Genomic DNA, 20,734 nt, shown 5'->3' on the forward strand with positions numbered 1-20,734 from the left:
TATTAATAGATCTGCATTTAGCTCTCAGAACTGTATTCATCTTGACATAGAATGTTTAGTTTGGTTAAACTATGACCACAGGGTAAGGAAGAGTAGATGGGATAGATGGAGTGGCGTTTTCCTTTGCTTTTGTTCTTCCAACTAATCTAAGAGTCTTTCAGGAAGGTAATGATGGATGGTTTCACCCAAATTGCATAGAGTTAGAGGTTCAATTTTCTACCACCTTAATTTTGCTTCAATTGGATAATTTTGTATTACATATTTGCCAGAACTGGGTTATTTTTATTTAGTGTAGAATTTACCTCATTCTGTTCCAGGATGCTAATTGGCCACTTACATATTGTGAGATTTAATATTTTTTAGTCTTATGCTTTTATATTCTATCTTCCTATGTAAACTATACACTTAGAAGATCAAATGATGGGGGCTGGCACCATGGCTCTCTTGGTTAATTCTCAGCCTGCGGTGCAGGCATCCCACATGGGCATCAGTTCTAGTGTTGGTTGCTCCTCTTCCAGTCCAGCTCTCTGCTGTGGCCCGGGAGGGCAGAGGAGGATGGCTCAAGTGCATGGGCCCCTGTACCTGTTTGGGAGACCTGGAGGAAGCACCTGGCTCCTGGCTTCAGATCGGTGCAGCACTGGCCGTAGCGGCCATTTGGGGAGTGAACCAACGGAAGAAAGACCTTTCTTGCTGTCTCTCTCTCACTGTCTATAACTCTACCTGTCAAATAAATAATAATAAAAAAAAGAAGATAGAATGATGAGTTATGGGAGAAAGAAATGAAAAAAATGAGGAAATGGCCTTCTACTTGGAAGTCTTTAAAAAGATACTCTTTAGAAGTAAAGCTGGATAAATTGACCTGTGAGCTATAGGCAAACATTTTTGGTCTTCTTAATAATGTACCAAATAGTTTGAATAAGTATGATCTTTTAAAGGTAATTATATAGTCTTAATTTTCCATAATAGCAAACCAAAATATGGATTCTGTAAGGAGAAGCTTAATGTTATAACTAAACTTCCATTCTTGGAGTTTTGCTAATACTTAGACTAAATAACATCCATCTTACATTGTTATATGCCAAATTTTTGTGCTTTCATGATGAACTCAAAAGTAATTTTTTGCATTACATTAGTTTCATCATGATTATAGTGATGAATTGTAGTTGTTTTTTAAAAAGATTTATTTATTTATTTGACAGGGAGAGTTAGAGAGAGAGAGACAGACAGACAGACAGACAGAGACAGAAGAGAGATCTTCCATCTGCTGTTTCACTCCCCAGATGGCAGCAATGGTTGGAGCTGGCCAGTCTGAAGCTAGAGCCAGGAGCTTTTTCCAGGTTTCTCACTTGTGTGTAGGGGAACAAGCACTTGGGCCATCTTTCACTGCTTTTCTAGGCCATTAGCAGGGAGCTGAATTGGAACTGGAGCAGCCAGCACTCAAACCTGTGCCCATATAGGATGCTGGCACTGCAGGTGGAGGTTTAACCTACCACGCCACAGTGCTGGACCTGAATCATATTTTTTGAGTAAGTTTGTACTTTTCACAAATAAGTGGCTATAAATGAAGAATTATGTAAATAGATTGTTCCTATGTTATTGAAATGGAATACTTGAAGAAAATCTTTGTCTACCTCTGTGTTATTTTGTACATATCTAACATATACTGAAACCTATTAAGGATGGATAAGTAGCAAAAAGTCTTTCTGACATATATTGCTAAAATATATATGAATCTGTCAGTAGGTCCTCTTCTCTTTTTCTGCCCCAACCTCTATTATTGAAAGGGTTGTGTTAAAGTGTTACTGTTTCTCAAAGGAGTTGATTATCTTAGAGGGAAGTAAAATTGGTTGTTGTCATCTCTCTACTGAGAATGGTGACTTGAGAATAGTAACTTCACAACTGAAGTAAATTAATACCATTGTATGGCATGCTTGCATTATGTCTTATTGTTAGATCTAAGTGAGGGGAGTGGGAAGCAATGCCTCTCAGAAAACCAAACCATAGATGTAAAACATTATAATGTATAAAAAAAGGATATGCTGAAAGTAAAAAAAAAAAAAAGGTTTACTCACTTCCACTATTTATTAAAGCTGACAATCAGCATCACTATGTACAATTACCTCTTTCCTTCCAGTGAATGGTAAAAAAGTTCTTCCCCACAGGAAGGCTTCAAGCAAGGTGTTTCAGAGTGGGGAGGAGTGGGGGTGTTGGGGAAGAAGACAAAGGAGCTTATCCTGTAAGCTGTATAATGAACAGGTACTATGAGACAGACACTGCCATATAACATAAATTACAATCTAAATGAGATATTCCTATTTACATAAGCAGTTCCTCAGGCCCTCTCAGCTAAGTTCATGGGAAGAAAGTCTTCCAAACGCCATTCATATCACCAGGGATAATTGCAGGAGTAGAATCATCCATGCCATTGCTGGGGAACCATGGAATGGGGTTTTAATTTCCAGTTTGACTTACATGCTGTTGTCATATCATGGAGACCCACAGTTGCAGTTTTACAGCATGCTTTTTCTTGGCTTATTTTAGAATCACAGAAAGAGTAAGCTTGCAAATCTTTTAATAAGGCAATTACATTCAGACAAAGATTAGATCTCAGTGGCACAATAGATTTTTGCTATATTATTCAGTATCTTTTTGATATTCCACTGTCACTAGACAAAGCTGTGAATAGTAATGTGACAAGTCTATTCAGAAGACAACAATGAGGGTTTCCTTAATTGTGTTCACTTGTATGCCACACAAACCCTCACTTAATTTTTTTGCCTGTTTTGAAGAAGCAGGAAGAAAATACCATTTAGAATCACAAAAAACACTGTTGAATCTATCTTTGAAATCTGCATTTTTATTTATAAAATGAAAATGTTGAGATAGTCAATCATTTAATTTTTATTTGATAAAAATATCTTATAATTCAAAATATCAATTTAATATAGAAATGAATTACTTGATATGAAAAAGAACAAAAATCCATGAGAATCTCAAGACTTGTTTAAAAATATGTACTTTGGATGGTGAGATACGGATTTAGAAAATCTATATGTTGGCTTTTAATTTTTTTAATGAAAACAAACTTAAGGCAAATATTTGTTTTATCTGTTTTCTTCCAGGCTTAACCTTTCTCCTATAATTAAAAATTCTTTTAGAAGAATTATGATGGAAGTGTAAATTATATGGTGATGTTTCTTTTTAAAAAATATTTATCTATATTTGAAAGTAGAGTTACAGAGAGAGAGAAAGTGAGAGAGAGAGAGAGATCTTCCATCTGTTGATTCACTCCCCAGGAGGCCACAATGGCTGAGGCTTGGCCTGGTTGAAGCCAGGAGCCAGGAGCTTCTTCCAGTCCTTCCATGTAGATAGCAGGGCCCCAACCACTTGGGCCACATTCTGCTCTTTTCCCAGGCCATTAGCAGGGAGCTGGATGGGAAGTGGAGTATCTGTGACTTAACCAGCACCTATTTGGGATGCCAGCATTGCAAGAGATGCCTTTACCTGCTATATCACAATGCTGGCCCTAGTTTTTATGTTTTTTCTAAGAAATTATATGTTTACTTGGGAGGCAGGTGAAAGAGAAAGAAACAGAGTTCCCATCTGTTGGTTCATTTCCCACATGCCTGCATTGTCCAGGGATGCTCAGCTGGTTTAAGCCAGGAGCCAGAAGCTCCGTTTCGGTCTCCCATGTGGGTGGCAGGAACTCAATCACTTGAGCCATCACCACTGCCTCCCAAGGTCTGGATTAGCAGGAAGCTGGAATCAGGAGCTGGCAGCAATTATTGAACCCAAACACACAAATGTGAGAGACGTGTGTATCCCAACCAGCAACTTAACCATTACGGAAATTGTCCAACCTATGGTCATGCTTAGGAAGTTCAATTTTACATTTATATGTCAGTTTGTTTGGGAGAAGGAACTCATGTTCATATAACCTAGACGTTTATTAATTTCATAATATTCAAAAATTAAATTTTTAAAATATTTATTCATTTATTTGAAAGGCAGATTTACAGAAGAGAGAGGGAGGGAGAAAAGAAAGTTCTTCCATCTGCTGATTTCCTCCCTAAACAGCTGCAATGACCAGAGCTTGGCTGATCTGAAGCCAGGAACCAGGAGTTTCTTCCGAGTCTCCCACATAAGTGCTGGAGTCCAAGCACTTGGGCCATCTTCTGTTGCTTACCCAAGCACATTAGTAGGGAGCTGGATTGGAAGTGGAGAAGCTGGGACTCAAACTGGTACCCATATGGGATGCTGGCACTGCAGTTGGTGACTTTAGCTGCTGTGTAACAGCACCGATACCTGAAAAATTAATTTTTGAAAATTGAGTATGAGGATCCTTTATTGTCTCAAATTCAGACCATATGGCTAAAATTTCACTTACCTTGTGGTACATTGTTTGAAGCTAATGAGTTTATAAGGGTAATTATCCTTAAAGCTTACCTCAAGTAGGACAAATGGAGACTGTGATCTAGTGGGGAAAGCATTGGGTTAAAATTTTGATTTTATAAGTAATGTTTGTACATTGATTTTACTTAATCTTTCTGTATCTGTTTCTTCATGAGTAAAACTGGAAATGCCTTATATGAGGACAGAATAGAAGAATGATGGGAAAATTTCTATGAAAATAAAAGTACAACTTAGAGATACCACATCACTAGAATAAGTATAGAAGATCCTGGAAAGTTCTATTAATTAAAATTTGGGAGATTCACATACTGAATCATAGATAGAAGTAAGAGTGTGGTTAAAATTGTGTTCCAATGGTTACCCTCTAATAGAGGTTTTCAAGTAGAAATTAAAAATGACTATTAGAAAATCTTATAAAATAGAAAGTAATCATTAGATGAAATGATGACATAGAAACATCAATTTATCAAAATATTTTGAACAGTTACCACTTTTATATACTTCAAAAGATCAGTTGATATCACTAATGAAATTTATTGATAGAGCTGTCTGTTTACTGGAAAGTATTGTAAGTTTTTTGGTGTTTTGTAGGAAAAATAAAATGCTTAAAACAAATGTCATAAATAAGAAATGAATAATATTTTTCTATTTAATTGAGACTTTCCTTAAACAATAATTGCAATGATTAGATGACCTGGGAGCTATTATACCTTGATATTGCCACAGCAATCTGCACTTCTATGTATTTTGCAACAGTTTATCATTACAATGAACTAGTTTGATAGAGGTCAGAGCACAGTAGTGTACTTAGATCTTGTGCTTTCAAGAATTCAAAGAAAATCACAATGATACTTCATGATTATTAATACATAAACAAGTTAATATTCACATTCCTGCTGTAGGTGCCCAAATTTATTGTTATATTCTTTTAAAGTGACTTTTCTCATGTAATAATGCAATTCAGTTCATCAATAACAGTCCCTTACAAAGCATAAGTTTATCTTGCTGATGTCTTTAATACAGATTTGTCATACATATTAAAATCCTACACAAAATGTTTGATATTTACTGTAGAAAATCTTAAATGTAATTTTTCAGCATTACGTTTTACCTCTACAGATTCTAATGAATAAATAAATTCTTTATTGACTTTGGTTCAAATGGCAGGGCTACGTGATCTGGGGAATAACCAAATGTTGGCAGAACAAAAGTGAAAAATCGATAGCCATTGATTATTTAAACTCGGAATTTCAGGGTACTCAGGCAGGATTTATTCTAAGCCAAGCCCCAGTAGGAGCACTCTTTGAATCTATCTGATTTGTAAACTGTCTCCAATACTTCATCCTACACAGTTAATTTGCAATCAGAGTTTGCTGTTTTAAAGGAAGGCATCTGATTTGCTGATGAATTTTATACGGTTCCTGCAATTTCTTTCTTTTTGTTCATTTATATATATTAATGCTTACCTACCTTCCCTTATTTTTGTGCTTTAGAATTCTGACTCCCCCAACTCCCCTCTCCTTTAGATATTTCTCTTTTATGTTATTTTATTTCAGGAACTGCTAGGAAGCCCTTCAGGATGCCAGTACTCCTGTGGTGTTGTCATATTGAATAGTGGGGGAGGTTGTTTATCCATCTGATCTCAGCCAAACCAGGATGGGGCATCATTCAGTTGAAGCCAAGAGGGACTCAATTGGAAAGTACTGCACCATGCTTTTTGTATATTGCACCTGCCTCTTGGGGGGACATGCTAAAAGTGGCAGCACTTTCAGAAAGAGAAAAACTGGCAGATGTTGGAGGTGATTAAAGAGATGATTAAAAACTGGCACATTCTCTCCATGTAAGTGAGTCTGTGTTTATTCTACTACACTTAGAACTTGGCAGGTCTCAGAGCTATGGCTAGACTCGGCAAAACTCTGGCAGGACCACAGTTACTAATACAATTTCTTTTCGCAAGATAGTGGGATTAAATGCTATGCTATAAATATATAATATAAGTATTTATTAATATATAAATATAAATAATGTCAAATTTATTTTTTTCTAATTTCAGTATAATCCAAGGAAGTTAATTTTACAAAATGATAGATATTAAATATTACTTCTTTTAATTTTAATTAAAGATTTATTTATTTGAAAGGCAGAGATACAGAGAGGGAGGGAAAGGGAGAGAGGGACAGAGGGTGGGTGCACATGTGGGAGAGACAGATCGCTCTTCCATCCACTGGTTTACTCTTTAAATGGCTGTAACAACCGGCAGTGGGCCAGGCTGGAGCCAGGCACTTGGAATTCCATCCAGGGCTCTCATGTTGATGGCAGGGGTCCAAGCACTTGGGCTACCTCCCACTGCTTTCCAGAGCACATGAGCAGGGAACTGTTTGGGAAATGGAACAGCCAGGATTCAAACTGGTATTCAAACTGATGCTCCAAAATGGGATGCAGCATTGAGAGTGGTGACTTAACCTTCTGTTCCACAATCCTGGCCCCCCAAATACTAATTCTTAAACTTAGAAATGTTAATTCTGTGGTACTATGAATCTACATATTTTTAAGTATTTGAGAATTTGTACAAAAATGTAATGTTATGGGAAAATAATTTGAAATTGAAAGTGCTGAAGTAAAACATTTGGCTACTAGTAATCATGTTTATACTTTTGTTCCTAGGAGAATCTGCCACTACAATTATACTGAGTTATTTTACTGTAGCAACAAAAACAGTCATTTTAATCTTGCTTATTTAGTATAGCCATTATAGAGCTTTCAAGACACTTTGTTTAGGCAAATGATAGATTGTGTGTGTGAGTCCTTCGAAAATCATCTTATAGAAGAAAACAGAGTCTGGTGCTGTGATGCAGCAGGTTAAGCTGCTGTCTGAAGCAGAGGCATTCCATATGGGCACTGGTTCAAGTCTCGGCTGCTCCACTTCCAATCCAGCTTCCTGCTAATGTGTCTGGAAAAGTGGCAGAACTTGGGTCCCTGTACCCATGTGGGAGACTCAGATGAAGCTCCTGGCTTTCATCTGGCCTAGCACTGGCCATTGCAGCCATCTGGGGAATGAATTAGCAGTTGGAAGATCTCTCTCTCTGCCTCTTGCTCTCTCTGTGTAACTATGCCTTTCAAATAAATAAATAAAATCTTAAAAAAAAGTTTAAAAAGTTATAAGAATGATTCATCAGTAGTAATTATTGGGAATACAGGGACAGGTAAAGTGTAAGCACATTCTTTATGTGAACTTGTGATTTACTAACAAGTAAATTAGAATTTGATTGCTCATTTTAGAAATAGTTGGGAGCAAGAAGAAGGTATTTTGCTACATTTGTGATCAACAATGAATAAATGTAGGCTAAAATTATTATAGAGTGGCAAGGGGTATTAGAATTCAGTCTTCCTTCCAAATTTTGAGTCATTCACTTAATATTCCTGGTGAATAGTCATTTATTCTCCTTGCTTCCAGTCATATTTTTTTCTGCCTCACCCAACCATAGAACTCCCTGGACCTCTCTTTCTTGCCTACACACTTCTGTGCTGTTGAGCATGCTGCTTCTCCTCTGTGGACTTTTTCTTCCCTTATAATATTTAGAATATTATTTACCAGGCAGTATGAAATGTTACCTTCTATGTGATCAGGATTCCCTAATTATACCAAGGTAGTCAAAAATATCTTTTGTTCCCTATTGCTATTAAGGCATGAGCGACTCTAAATTGTTGTTGCAACACACACATACCTCACTGTAAAATTCTTGTGGCCAGAAACAGTAAAATTCATCTAAATATTTTTAGAACTTAGCATTATAATATGCTCTCAATAAATGTTTTCTTACTGAATGTGTGGATGAACAAATATACAATTGGATCAAAAGAGCACCATAAAATTACCTAAATAACAATCAAAAATTAAAAATCTGAGCTCATAAGACAAAAAATAAGTGCTGACACAGATGAGCTATTGCTGAAATAACCAGAATTCTCTTAATTTTTTGAAAAGAGCAATGCTGGTTAATGGTGGTCCCCATTCTTTGAAGGAGGTTGAGCTAGAGACTGATATAAAGAGGGGAGAGTTTTCACTTTGCTATGAAGCTCAAAAAGTGGATGGTAAATAAATGTTAATCTGCCTGTATACTGTAGCATGCTGTTACGACTCATGTCTTTTGTCATACTTGGAGCCTATCAACAAATAAAAAATTATTTAAAGTAATGCATAAAGCTTGTATTTCTTGGCAAGCATCCACTGTTTGCCACTATTACACTGGATTGCTAATAAAGTCATCATACTTTGCTAAAGTCAGTAAATTATTATTCTTTCTAATGTAATTGTAAATGGGCCCAAGATTAATACATTTCTTAATTTTTTTCATTGTGAAGCTGTTGAGTTCTGTTTATTTTGTAGCCATCATTTTAAAATGAACACATTAAGTGCACAAACAGGCACATAGGATGACTTGAGATGCACATATTCAGATAATTGATATTAGGAAAATATAAATTATTAATCTGAACTGTCTTTGCACTTCTGTTACTCTACTTCCTTGACAGAGGGAATTTTCTTGAAGTTGTTATAGTCATTTTGGCTTGTGATACATTTCAATTCTGAGCATTAGGTTTTAAATAAATGTTCTAACTTGGTTAATATTTTTGCAGAATGCAGTTCTTGGTATAATTCATAGAATGCAGCTTCTCAATTAATGTTTCAAAATGCAGCATTGTTTACTCAAGAATTTCCAACAGGACTCTGATAATTTTGTTGCTGATTATTTTCTCTTTCAGACAGCAGCAGTTTATAGATCAAGTCTTGCCCTCATATGTGTAAGTATACATTTATATGTTTATATTGTATATTTATGTATATTCAAGTAGTGAATTCTTTTAGGTTTACTGAAACAGACAGAAGTGATTATATAATGTATTGCTGAGTCATGATTGAAAGAAAAAAAAAACTAAGAGAAAGCATCTTTAAGAATTTTTAAAATGCTTTTTGACTCAAAAGAAAGTGAATGAGACTGTGTTCATGAATAAAATGTTCAATTTTGAAAATGTTTATGAGTAAATAATGTTACAATTCTAAAGGATGTATGGAATGACTAGTAAGTAAGGAAATAACTATGTCATTATATGGGAAGTAATGAGAGGATATCAGTTATAGAAAAGATTCAGGGAACTTTTTTTTTTTTTAAAGATTATTTATTTATTTGAGAGTCAGAGTTACACAGAGAGGAGAGGCAAAGAGAGAGAAAAAGAGAGGTCTTCTGTCTGATGGTTCACTCCCCAGATGGCTGCAACGGCCAGAGCTGCGCCGATCCAAAGCCAGGAGCCAGGAGCTTCTTCCGGGTCTCCCACACCGGTGCAGGGGCCCAAGGACTTGGGCCATTCTCCACTGCTCCCCCAGGCCATAGCAGAGAGCTGGATTGGAAGAGGAGCAGCTGGGACTCAAACCAGTGCCCACATGGGATGCCGGTGCTTCAGGCCAGGGTGTTAACCAGCTATGCCACAGCACTGGCCCTCGGGGAACTTCTATAAAATCGCAAATATATGGAGTTGGATAGCAGGTATTGGAGCAGTAGTGCTAGTTGAATGAAAATTTTAAAACCATGAAAAACTAGACATGTTTAAGAATTTTAGCCATGTACCTTGATGTGAAAGGCTTAGGATCAGAAAGTCAAAACAAGAAGGTAGCCACACCTATTAACTGACAAGATTTCAAAATCTAGAGTAATTTATCTCTGGAAATATCTTCCAGTTGAACTAGTAAATTAGATTAAAATAATGCTATAAAGTTCCTTGTTTATTGGCTGTCTTGTGTTGTTATGAATTAAACTGAAAGAGTTCCATGAATTCAAGAGTTTTTTTTTTTTAAACTCTTCAAAATAAGATCAGGAAGTATCTCCTTAAAAATAAAATAGATTATGGACATATTCTTTTTTTTTCCATAAAGCAGTGTATTTTTTTAGAATTTTATTTAAGGTACATAAATTTCAAGTATTTCATATATACATATTTAAGAATATAGTGATACTTCCCTCCCTACCTTCCCTTCTGTCTGTGTTCCCACCCTCTTCCTCCTCCCTCTCCTATTCCCCCTCTTAATGTTTACAAAGATCTATTTTCTTTTTTTTTTTTTTTTTTTGACAGGCAGAGTGGACAGTGAGAGAGAGAGACAGAGAGAAAGGTCTTCCTTTGCCGTTGGTTCCCCCTCCAATGGCCGCCGCGGCCGGCGCGCTGCGGCTGGCGCACCGCGCTGATCCGATGGCAGGAGCCAGGAGCCAGGTGCTTTTCCTGGTCTCCCATGGGGTGCAGGGCCCAAGCACCTGGGCCATCCTCCACTGCACTCCCTGGCCACAGCAGAGAGCTGGCCTGGAAGAGGGGCAACCGGGACAGAATCCGGCGCCCCAACCGGGACTAGAACCCGGTGTGCCGGCGCCGCTAGGCGGAGGATTAGCCCAGTGAGCCGCGGCGCCGGCCACAAAGATCTATTTTCAATTTACTTTATATTCATAGGATTAACCCTCCACTAAGTAAAGAGTTCAACAAATAGTATGAAGGAAAAAAAAACCAAAACACTGATCTTCAACTGTTGAGATAATCAAATATCAAAATGTCAATTTCACTCCTATGTATTACATTTTAGGTACTCTATTAGTTATCAGAGATCAGGGAAAACATATTGTATTTGTATTTTTTGGGACTGGCTTATTTTACTTAGTATAATGGTTTCTAATTGTATCCATTTTGTTGCCTAAGACAGGATTTCATTTTTTTCAGCACTGAGTAGTATTCCATAGTGTGTATATACCATAAGATACAGATAAGATTACAGATATATTCTTTAAGGAAGCAGGAGTGTTCTAGTGCTTATGACACTTAATTCCATCACTGCTGTAATACTGAATCTACTTTTCTCTTAAGGATGTATGGAGTGAGATAAATTTTTTACTAAAATTTTTGCTCAAATGGAAAATTAGGGGTCGGCATGGTAGCGCAGCGGGTTAATCCTCCGCCTGCGGCGCTGGTTCTGGTCTTGGTTGCTCCTCTTCCAATCCAGCTCTCTGCTGTGGCCTGGGAAAGCGGCAGAGGATGGCTCAGGTCCTTGGGCTGCTGCACTCCTGTGGGAGACTGGAGGAGGCTCCTGGCTCCTGGCTTCGAATTGGCGCAGCTCCGGCCATTGTGGACATTTGGGGAGTGAACCAGCGGACGGAAGACCTTTCTCTCTGTCTCTCCCTCTCGTTTTCTGTAACTCTACCTTTCAAATAAATAAATAAAATCTTTAAAAAAATGGAAAATTAGAAAATGTTGTATCAAGAGATTAAGCCTTCTATGTATATATTATATATTTACTCAATAATAGTTATTAGTTGTTTTTATCATGTGTTTTAGCATGGGAAGGCAGACAAAAAATCTACATGATGTGTCATTGTGAAGTGTATTATGAAGAAAAATGACTGAGTTGATAGTACTGGGGGTGCTCTCTAAGGATGATCAGAGAAACCTCTTTGATGTGAATTATACATAAATACCTGAATTAAATGAGGATGGAAAGCACGTGGCTACGTTGGGTGGAGAGTGGAGACAAAGCAGAAGAATTAATGAATTACTTTTTTAAAAGATTTATGTATTTATTTGAAAGGTAGATTATAGAGATGGAGAGACAGCAAGAGATCTTCTGTGTACTGATGAGCTCCTCAAATGTTTCCAATATTTGAATCTTTGTCAGGCCAGAGCCAGGATCCTGGAACTCCATGCCAGTCTTCCACATGAGTGGCAAGGGCTTGAGTACTTAGGCCATATTCCGCTTCTTAGGTACAACGTTACCAGGGAGTTGGATTGGAAGCAGAGCAGCTGGACTCTAATTTGCACTCATATAGGATGTTGGTGTTACAGGTGGTAGCTTAACTTGATATGCCACAGTGCTGGCCCCAGCACTATAATTTATAAAGTGCATTACAAAGTGTGAGTATTTTATTTGAGTTCTACAACACCAATAGGAAACTAGATACATGTGTTATCTTAAAAAAGTTCATGGAAAATGCACATTATCTTTTACTTCCATTTATCCACAAACATTTTGAAGTATTCTAGTATGTTATAATTCAAAATGTTGTGTAAACTAAAAATTTAGAGACCAAGTGAATTGGATGTGACTGTCCAGTATAGACAGGTATTATTTTGAATCCAACATTTGGTCAGTAATAAATACAATTGCCAATTATTGGAAAATTTGCTTATCTTTCCTAAGCCTCAGTTGCTAGTTATTAAAATAGGACTAATAATAAAAATAATCTGGCATAGTTTTTTTTAACAATTTTTAAAAAGATTTTATTTATTCATTTGAGAGGCAGAATTACAAATTTTTTAGTGAGAGGGAGAGACAGAGAGAAAGGTCTTCTTTCTGTTGGTTCACTCCCCAAATGGCCACAACGGCTGGAGCTGGGCCGATCCAAAGCCAGGAGCCAGGAGCTTCTTCCAGGTCTCCCACAGGTGCAGGGGCCTAAGGACTTGGGCCATCTTCTACTCCTTTCCCAGGCCATAGCAGAGAGCTGGATTGGAAGAGGAGCAGCGGGACTAGAACTGGCGCCCATATGGGAAGCTGGTGCTGCAGGCAGAGGATTAACCTACTGTGCCATGGCACCGGCCCCTTTGGCATAGTTTTTAGAATTGCAAGATAATGTGTGCAAATCTTAACACAGCATTTTGCACATGCACCAGATGAGCCTTGACCCTTGATCGGGGATTAGCAGGCCAGATTCTGAATACTGTCTATTTTGTAAGGCATGTGAGTTATGAATAGTTTTTATATTTCAAGTGAGTAAAAAAAGAACATTATAAGGAATTCAAATTGAATACAGATACTCCCAGTCATCTCTACTTGCTCTAAGGATATTTCATGCTGCAATGGGCTGAGGAGTTAGAACAGATACTACATGGCCTGCAAAGCTGAAAGTTTACCAATTGTTCCTTTACAGAAGAATTTTACTGACCTCCTGCTCTGGATACCAGTGCTCAGCTTTGCATACTAAATTACATCTCATTTCTTTGATCCTAAGAAAAACTACTGATCAAATATCATTGGGGTTTCAGACTAGGAGTCATTCCAGATTCTTCTTTGTCCCCCTCCTGCATCCAATCTGTTATCAAGTCTTGTTCTATCTATAGGTATTAATTGAATCCATTAATTTCTCTCCTCCACCACTGCTATCTGAGAGACTGAATATAGTTGCACAAAAGGACAGTGGATGGACTATAAAGCTAGATCTCTGGCTCACAATCTGAAGCAACCTGCCCAGCAAAACAACTCTTTCTCTGCAATGAATAGCCCAAGAAACAGGTTTACTATAAATCAAACTTAAAGAAAACCAGATTTTTACCTCTAGTAACAATCTGGAGGCTACAGAATAACATGTGTAGTAATGGCCTCAATTGACAAGGGTGTTACAGATAAATGACTGCTTCTTTAATTTTTATCCCTGCTTTCAATTTAGGGCCAACCAGAGAAAGTGAAACTTGTTACCCTAACTAGGTCACATAGCATGATTTTGCTTCTAGTTAGTGCACCCATAGCTTTCTGTATGCCAACAGCCTCTATCAGGGGATGCCTGAAGTTTCGCCTTTTTCCACTGTAAAACTTCCCACTCTTCTGCCTGCCTTTGATCTTTGCCAAAAGGCAAGTGGCAGTAGCTAACTGCCTTACTACAGAAGCTCAGAATAAATAGTCTGTGCTTTTTTCATTTGGTCAGCTCTTGTTTCCACAGTGTAGAAGTCTCTCACGTGGACTTTTCTTCCTCCTGATCCTTTGTTTTCCTTCTTTCCCTCTTTCACTTTGCAGCCAGTAGTGGTCTTTTTGAAATGTTAACCTTGATCATATATCAAGCCTCAGTTTTAAGCCCCGGCACTGTACATTTGAGGGTATTTCAAAAGGCTCATGGAAAATAGAATTAAAGATGAATCTATTTTGATGTAACACATTTTGAAATCCATGCATGCTTTCTTTGATAATGCACATTGCCCATTAATATTTTGAAGACTTCTTATATTATAAAACTCAATCCTAAAAGTCTTATGGGATCTATTTCCAGTCTACCTTTCAGGTTTCTTGATTTTTTTCTCTTTCCCTCAAGTTTCTTTAGCTGTACTTAAACTGTCTTTGTTTTGTTCCTTCAATGCACCAAGCTCTGTTGTGCCTCAAGGCTTTCACACTTAATGCCCCAGATCTTGCATATTCAACTCTATAAGAGCTCTTCTCATACCATTCAATCTAAAGTAGTACCCCCTCCCAAATTTACTTCTTAATGCCTCTTTATTACTGTGTTTTATTTTTCTTAAAGTGCCCATCAGTACTGGAAATTATCTTGTTTATTTATTTATGACTTACTAATTCTCAGTTTCTCTCCTCTTCTGCTAAACACTCTGACTCCATCTGACATCTGTTGAGTGATAATGGGTAACAAGGACTCAAGCACTTGGGTCATTTTCTGCTGCTTTTTTTCAGCCATTAGCAGGAAGCTGGATCAGAAGCAGAGTGATAGGGACATGAACCAGTACCCATATGGGATGCAGTGTCACAAGTGGCAGATTAACCTCCTATGCTACAATGTCATTCCCTAATTTAATCTCATACAAAATATATGTGCACAGTAATTTTTGATTATAGTATTTCCTTTTAAAAATATTTATTTGAGAAACTGAGCAAGAAAGAGCATGCTCCTATCTGCTGGTTCATTCCCAGTTGCCTATCATAGCTTGATGGGGTTTGGCCCCAAGACTGGTCTGAAGCTGGGAGCTAGGAAATTAGTACAGGTCTTCAGTATGGCTGGCAGGAATCCAATTTACTTAAACTATCATTGTTGCCTCCTAGGTTTTACATTAATGGAAAGTAGGGAATAGGACCTAGAGCCTGGAATGTAAACCAGGTACTATGATATGTGATGCAAAAGTCTTAATCTCTAGACTAAGTGCCCATCCTCTCCTCTTTAAAGGAAAACTTAAAAAAAGAACTAACTAACTAACTAACTAACTATATATATATATATATGTACCTATACATATAAATGTACAAATTATGAGTAAATAGCTTGCTGATTTTTAAGAAACATACTATGTAATGATCAGCTAGGACAAGAAATACAATAACTGTCTCAGAAACCTCTAACTATAGGTAGTCAGTCATATCTTTTACAAATATATCTTTCTTGAAGGGGCATCAAAGAAGGATGCACTTTTCTCTGAAGGGAGGAGAGAACTTGCACTTTGCTTATGGCCCTGTCCAAATACTGATGGAGTTTGTGGACTCAAAAGGCTTCCAAAGCCTTGGTAGCTCATGACAAGAGCCTCGGGAGATCACTGATGTCATAAATAAGAGTGTCAATTGTAAGGCCGGCGCTGCGGCTCACTAGGCTAATCCTCCGCCTAGCGGCGCCGGCACACCGGGTTCTAGTCCCGGTTGGGGCGCCGGATTCTGTCCCGGTTGCCCCTCTTCCAGGCCAGCTCTCTGCTGTGGCCAGGGAGTGCAGTGGAGGATGGCCCAGGTGCTTGGGCCCTGCACCCCATGGGAGACCAGGAAAAGCACCTGGCTCCTGGCTCCTGCCATCGGATCAGCGCGGTGCGCCGGCTGCAGCGCGCTGGCCACGGTGGCCATTGAAGGGTGAACCAACAGCAAAGGAAGACCTTTCTCTCTGTCTCTCTCTCTCACTGTCCACTCTGCCTGTTAAAAAAAAAAAAAAAAAAAGAGTGTCAATTGTTAAATCAACAACAGGAGTCGCTGTGCACTTGCTCTCCATGTAGGACCTCTGTCCTTAATGAGTTGTACTATGAGAATTAATGGTAAAACTTGTCTTCAAACAGTACTTTCCACTTTGTGTGTCTGTGTGGGTGCAAACTGTTGAAATCTTTACTTAGCGTAGAGTTGATCTTCAGTATATAAAGATAATTAAGGGCCAGCGCCTCAGCTCACTAGGCTAATCCTCTGCCTTGTGGCGCCAGCACACCGGGTTCTAGTCCCAGTCAGGGTGCTGGATTCTGTCCCGGTTGCCCCTCTTCCAGGCCAGCTCTCTGCTGTGGCCAGGGAGTGCAGTGGAGGATGGCCCAAGTCCTTGGTCCCTGCACCCCATGGGAGACCAGGATAAGTACCTGGCTCCTGCCATCGGATCAGCGTGGTGCACCGGCTGTGGCAGCCATTGGAGGGTGAACCAACGGCAAAGGAAGACCTTTCTCTCTGTCTCTCTTTCTCACTGTCCACTCTGCCTGTCAAAAAAAAAAAAAATAAAGATAATTAAACCTGAATCTTAATGAAGAATGGGATGGGAGAGGGCATAGGAGGTGTGATGGTTTGGGGGTGGGTGGACAGGTATGGGGGGAAGAACTGCTATAATAAATATATATATATTATATATATATAATAAATATATTTATTAAATAAAAGCTTCTAAAAGCAAACAAATATATCTTTCTTTTGCTCCTACTAACTCAAGAAATGAACAAGGGCCTCCTTGTTCTATCCCTGGCTTAAGTGGAGAATTCCTTTGATCTTTTATTATTAATATGAGACTTACAGGTTTTTGGTAGATTCTGCTCAACAAAATACATTTTTTTCTATTCCAAGTTTACGAATATTTGGGAAAAATAAAACATGTAGGAATTGAGTTTTTGTGAGGTGATAAGCAGATCTGTCCAATGGTGGCCCTGTTGGTTCAGTATGGCTTGCTCAGATACCTGGCTAGCTGGTGCAAGGACACTTCTCCTAGGAGATTAGCAGAGAACCACTGAAATTCAACTACTCCCCCACTCCATTTGCTTTTTCAGGAGATATTGCGCCATCTTACTTTCCCAAGATCTTCAGTAAGACAGGTGTTTGACCTGTCCAGGGAATTCTACTAAACTACTGTCATTCCAAATTTGGAAAATCTGACACTAAGCAACCTCAGTGTTCTCCTCACAAGTTTGTCTCCTATGAATGAATTGTAAGGAGGAGAAATGAGGATGTAGAGGTGCAGTAGGAGCGAAGGTAGGGTCCCTTCACTGGGAGGGACCTCAGAGCCTTGGTTTGGCCTGCCTTGCCTTTGGAATGTAGGAAGAATGTTGGTGTCCACTGATGCAAATTTATGGGCTAGTGTGTTCAGTATCTTGATATCACCACAAGAAATAATTCTAAGACAAGTCAAGATTGAATTAAGCAAGCAAGCAACACTTATTGCAAGTGAAAATAGATTCTTCAGGGAAACTAGACAGGTTCCAAGGGGAAAAAAGATCTACCAAGAGGGTCTGAGGAACTTTCTCTTTTATCTTTATTTTGTAATAATGGGGTGGGAGTTTCATGTAACAGGGAGGAGAGTTCTAGAAATAAGGTTAGGTTTTCCTGGAATAGGAGTACCACCTATTTTCTTTCCTAATAAAGTTCTTTTGGCTCTGTCATAGTGATTTTGGAGGCAGGTTGTAACTCCAACCACAATGCTAATGAAATCATACTGCGTCTAGGGTTAATTAAGGTGACTATATGGCTGACAATGTGGCTGCATTTTCTGGAACAATTTTGAGTTGTTATGATATGGAAAGTCCTTGTGACTTTCTGGGACATTTTGGCTCTGCTCATATCTAGCTGTCTACCTACACTAATATTCTCTACTTAAAGAATTGGATCCTTCAGTCTTATAAGGGGAAATGGGCAAAGTTCAGTCTTCAGTAACATCATCAGGATGAGAAAGGATGTAAGTCCTTCCTATCCAAGGAGTCCAGATTTCCTTGCTATCTGTTGGTCCAAGAGTTCCTTATGTGGAAGGGTTGGATTTGAAGGAATGATAGAAATCCTGCAAGGCTTGGTCTAAGAGTCTCAAAGGCAAAGAGATCTCTCCAGAGGACTATTTATAGTCATTGGGTGGGTATCCCCTCCGGTCATCATTTCAGTGTGGCTCTATTAAAGCCTAGAAGAGACAAATTTCGTAAATTAAAAATACAAAGTCAAGTAGGAGAAGGGGAATGAGAGCAATGAAAGGTCCCAGTAGAGACAGTGCCTGTGAGAGTTTTAGAGGCCAGCTCAGGGGGGCCAGGGCTGTGGCGCGGTGGGTAGAGCTGCCATGTTCAGTGCCAGCATCCCATATGGGTGCTGATTTGAGTCCTGGCTGCTCTACTTCTGATTCAGCTCTCTGCTATGGAAAAGCAAAAGAAGATGGCCCAAGTCCTTGGGTCCCTGCACTCATGTGGGAGACCAGGAAGAAGCTCCTGGCTTCAGATCAGCCCAGCTCTGGCTTTTGTGGCCATTTGGGTAGGAACCAGGAGATGGAAGTTGTTTCTTTCTGTCTCTCCCACTCTCTTTCTGTATCTCTGCCTCTCAAATAAATAAATAAAATCTTTTTTAAAAATGAAATGAGACAATATTAAATGCTGGACCACCAGCTACTAGGAAACAGTTTAGGACTTTCATGGAATGTCTGGTTTCTGTAGAATCTAGATCCAAGGATAGGCAAAATCCCCATATGAGGCTCTGTAAAATCTCTAAAGGGTTTCTTCCAACATCACCAACACATTTCCCTGAATTAGCTTTTGCTTACTAGTCCACAGACAATTTCCACTTTATGGGCTATTGCATTCTGGGGTAGCTTTCTCCATTAGAAGTCAGACTTTTCAATAGCATGAATACCAGCCCCCCCAAGAAAAAAGGGTAATACTAAGATGTATTATTTTATTATATGTGCTGCCAAAGTGAGCACAAAATTTATTATAATTATTGGAACTATTTCGGCTATGGTTCATGGGAAGGATTTATATATCATAAGCAAACTATAATTGTACTGACAAAATCACTTGAAAACATAACCCATAATATGGACAATAGCCTCAGTACACTTCAGACCAAGCAGGGTTCCTTTGCCTATGTAGTCTTAGATAACAGAAAGTCTCTAGACTTTTTGTTAGCTGAACAAAGAGGGACTTGTATAGTTATTGAATCACTGTTGCACCTGGATTAACATCTCAGGTCAAGCTGAAGTAAATATTGGAGTTATTTACAGCTAGGCTGACTGGCTACACAAGTATGACACAGGTAAGAAAGGATTAATCCAGTATCTTTCAAGCTGGCTTTTTTTGTAGATTTATATATTTATTTGAAAGGCAGAGTTACAGAGAGGCAGAGGCAGAGCAAAAGAGGAATACAATCAAAAGCATCCTTTAAGTCTAAGACTATAAACCAGGTGGTATCCTCAGTTATCTGGTAGAGGATAGGAACAAAGGGATGAAAGGTAATGAAAGCCTCACTTATGGTCTTATGGTCTTGAACCATGTGATATTCTCTTATTCAGTTTTAGGGCTGTCTAGGTGTATTACAGGGGAATCACCTGGGACAAAAATAGCTTGAGTAAGGGATTTATCAGTTTATGGGTTGGATCTCTCATTTGGATTCAGAATTTAAGGGTTATTGGGATTAATGGGGAAAATGGGATCTTGATAGGGGCAGCATGGGTGGCTGGTCCAGGAATGCCTCTGACCCTGATCGAAGGTTTGTTTTATATTGAACATTGACAGGGAGGTGGGTGTTTGAGGTAAGATGTTGTTTCAGTATATACTAACATCATGGCTTAAAGGGATAGTCTTAGGAGCTAGTAACTATAAAGGGATGTCCAAAAGATGATAATAAATATTTGTTAAAAAGATTTATTTATTTATTTGAAAGGCCGAGTTACAGAGAGCCAGAGGCAGGATAGAGAGAGGTCTTCCATTTGCTAGTTCGCTTCCCAAATGGCTGCAACAGCCAGAGCTGGGCTGATCCAAAGCCAGGAGTCAATAGCTTCTTTCAGGTCTCCCAAGTACTTGGGCCATCTTCTACTGCTTTCCCAGACCATAGTAGAGAGCTGGATCAGAAGTGGAATGGCTGGGACCTGAACTGGCACCCATATGAGATGCTGGTACTGCATGTGGTGACTTTACCCACTATGTCACAGTGCCAGTCCTGATAATAAATCTTTTATAATGGTGTCAGTCATTCTGACATCACCAGAAACTGGTGAGAGATTTAAAGTGTCCTTTCTGACATGTGAGAGGCAAAGTGAACTATTAGGAACTAGGCTTACCATTGACTTCCACAGCAAGACAGAGTTCCCATGAAGGAAACAAAAGCAGTTTGGTGACTCCTCTGTAAATGGAGAAGTTAATAGTCTGAGACATCCAAGATCACCTATGACTCCGGGAATGAGATCATCATGTCTGTTGAGGGACATGCCCAAGTTTCCAGGCCCCTGAGTCATCAGACAGGAACATAAAGGAACTGGAGGTCCTCTTCTCCCTTCAGAGTTGAGGACAATCCTGGTTCCGGAGTCCCTCTTTTTGCATGCGGGGAATTCCTAGGCAG

At 38.8% G+C, this 20,734-nt stretch overlaps 1 long non-coding RNA gene across 16 annotated transcripts in view; it reads left to right on the top strand.

The window, feature by feature from the left end:
- LOC103346257 (uncharacterized) overlaps positions 1-20,734 on the top strand; it is a 1,098,305-nt gene that overhangs the window by 63,752 nt on the left and 1,013,819 nt on the right. For all 16 annotated transcript variants that reach the window (XR_007923860.2, XR_007923875.2, XR_007923861.2 and 13 more), the window contains one exon: positions 9,178-9,216. This is a non-coding gene — a long non-coding RNA (uncharacterized lncRNA). The remainder of the gene's footprint in view (positions 1-9,177; positions 9,217-20,734) is intronic.

The sequence above is a fragment of the Oryctolagus cuniculus genome, chromosome 1, assembly GCF_964237555.1.
Source record: "Oryctolagus cuniculus chromosome 1, mOryCun1.1, whole genome shotgun sequence".
Taxonomy (NCBI): domain Eukaryota; kingdom Metazoa; phylum Chordata; class Mammalia; order Lagomorpha; family Leporidae; genus Oryctolagus; species Oryctolagus cuniculus.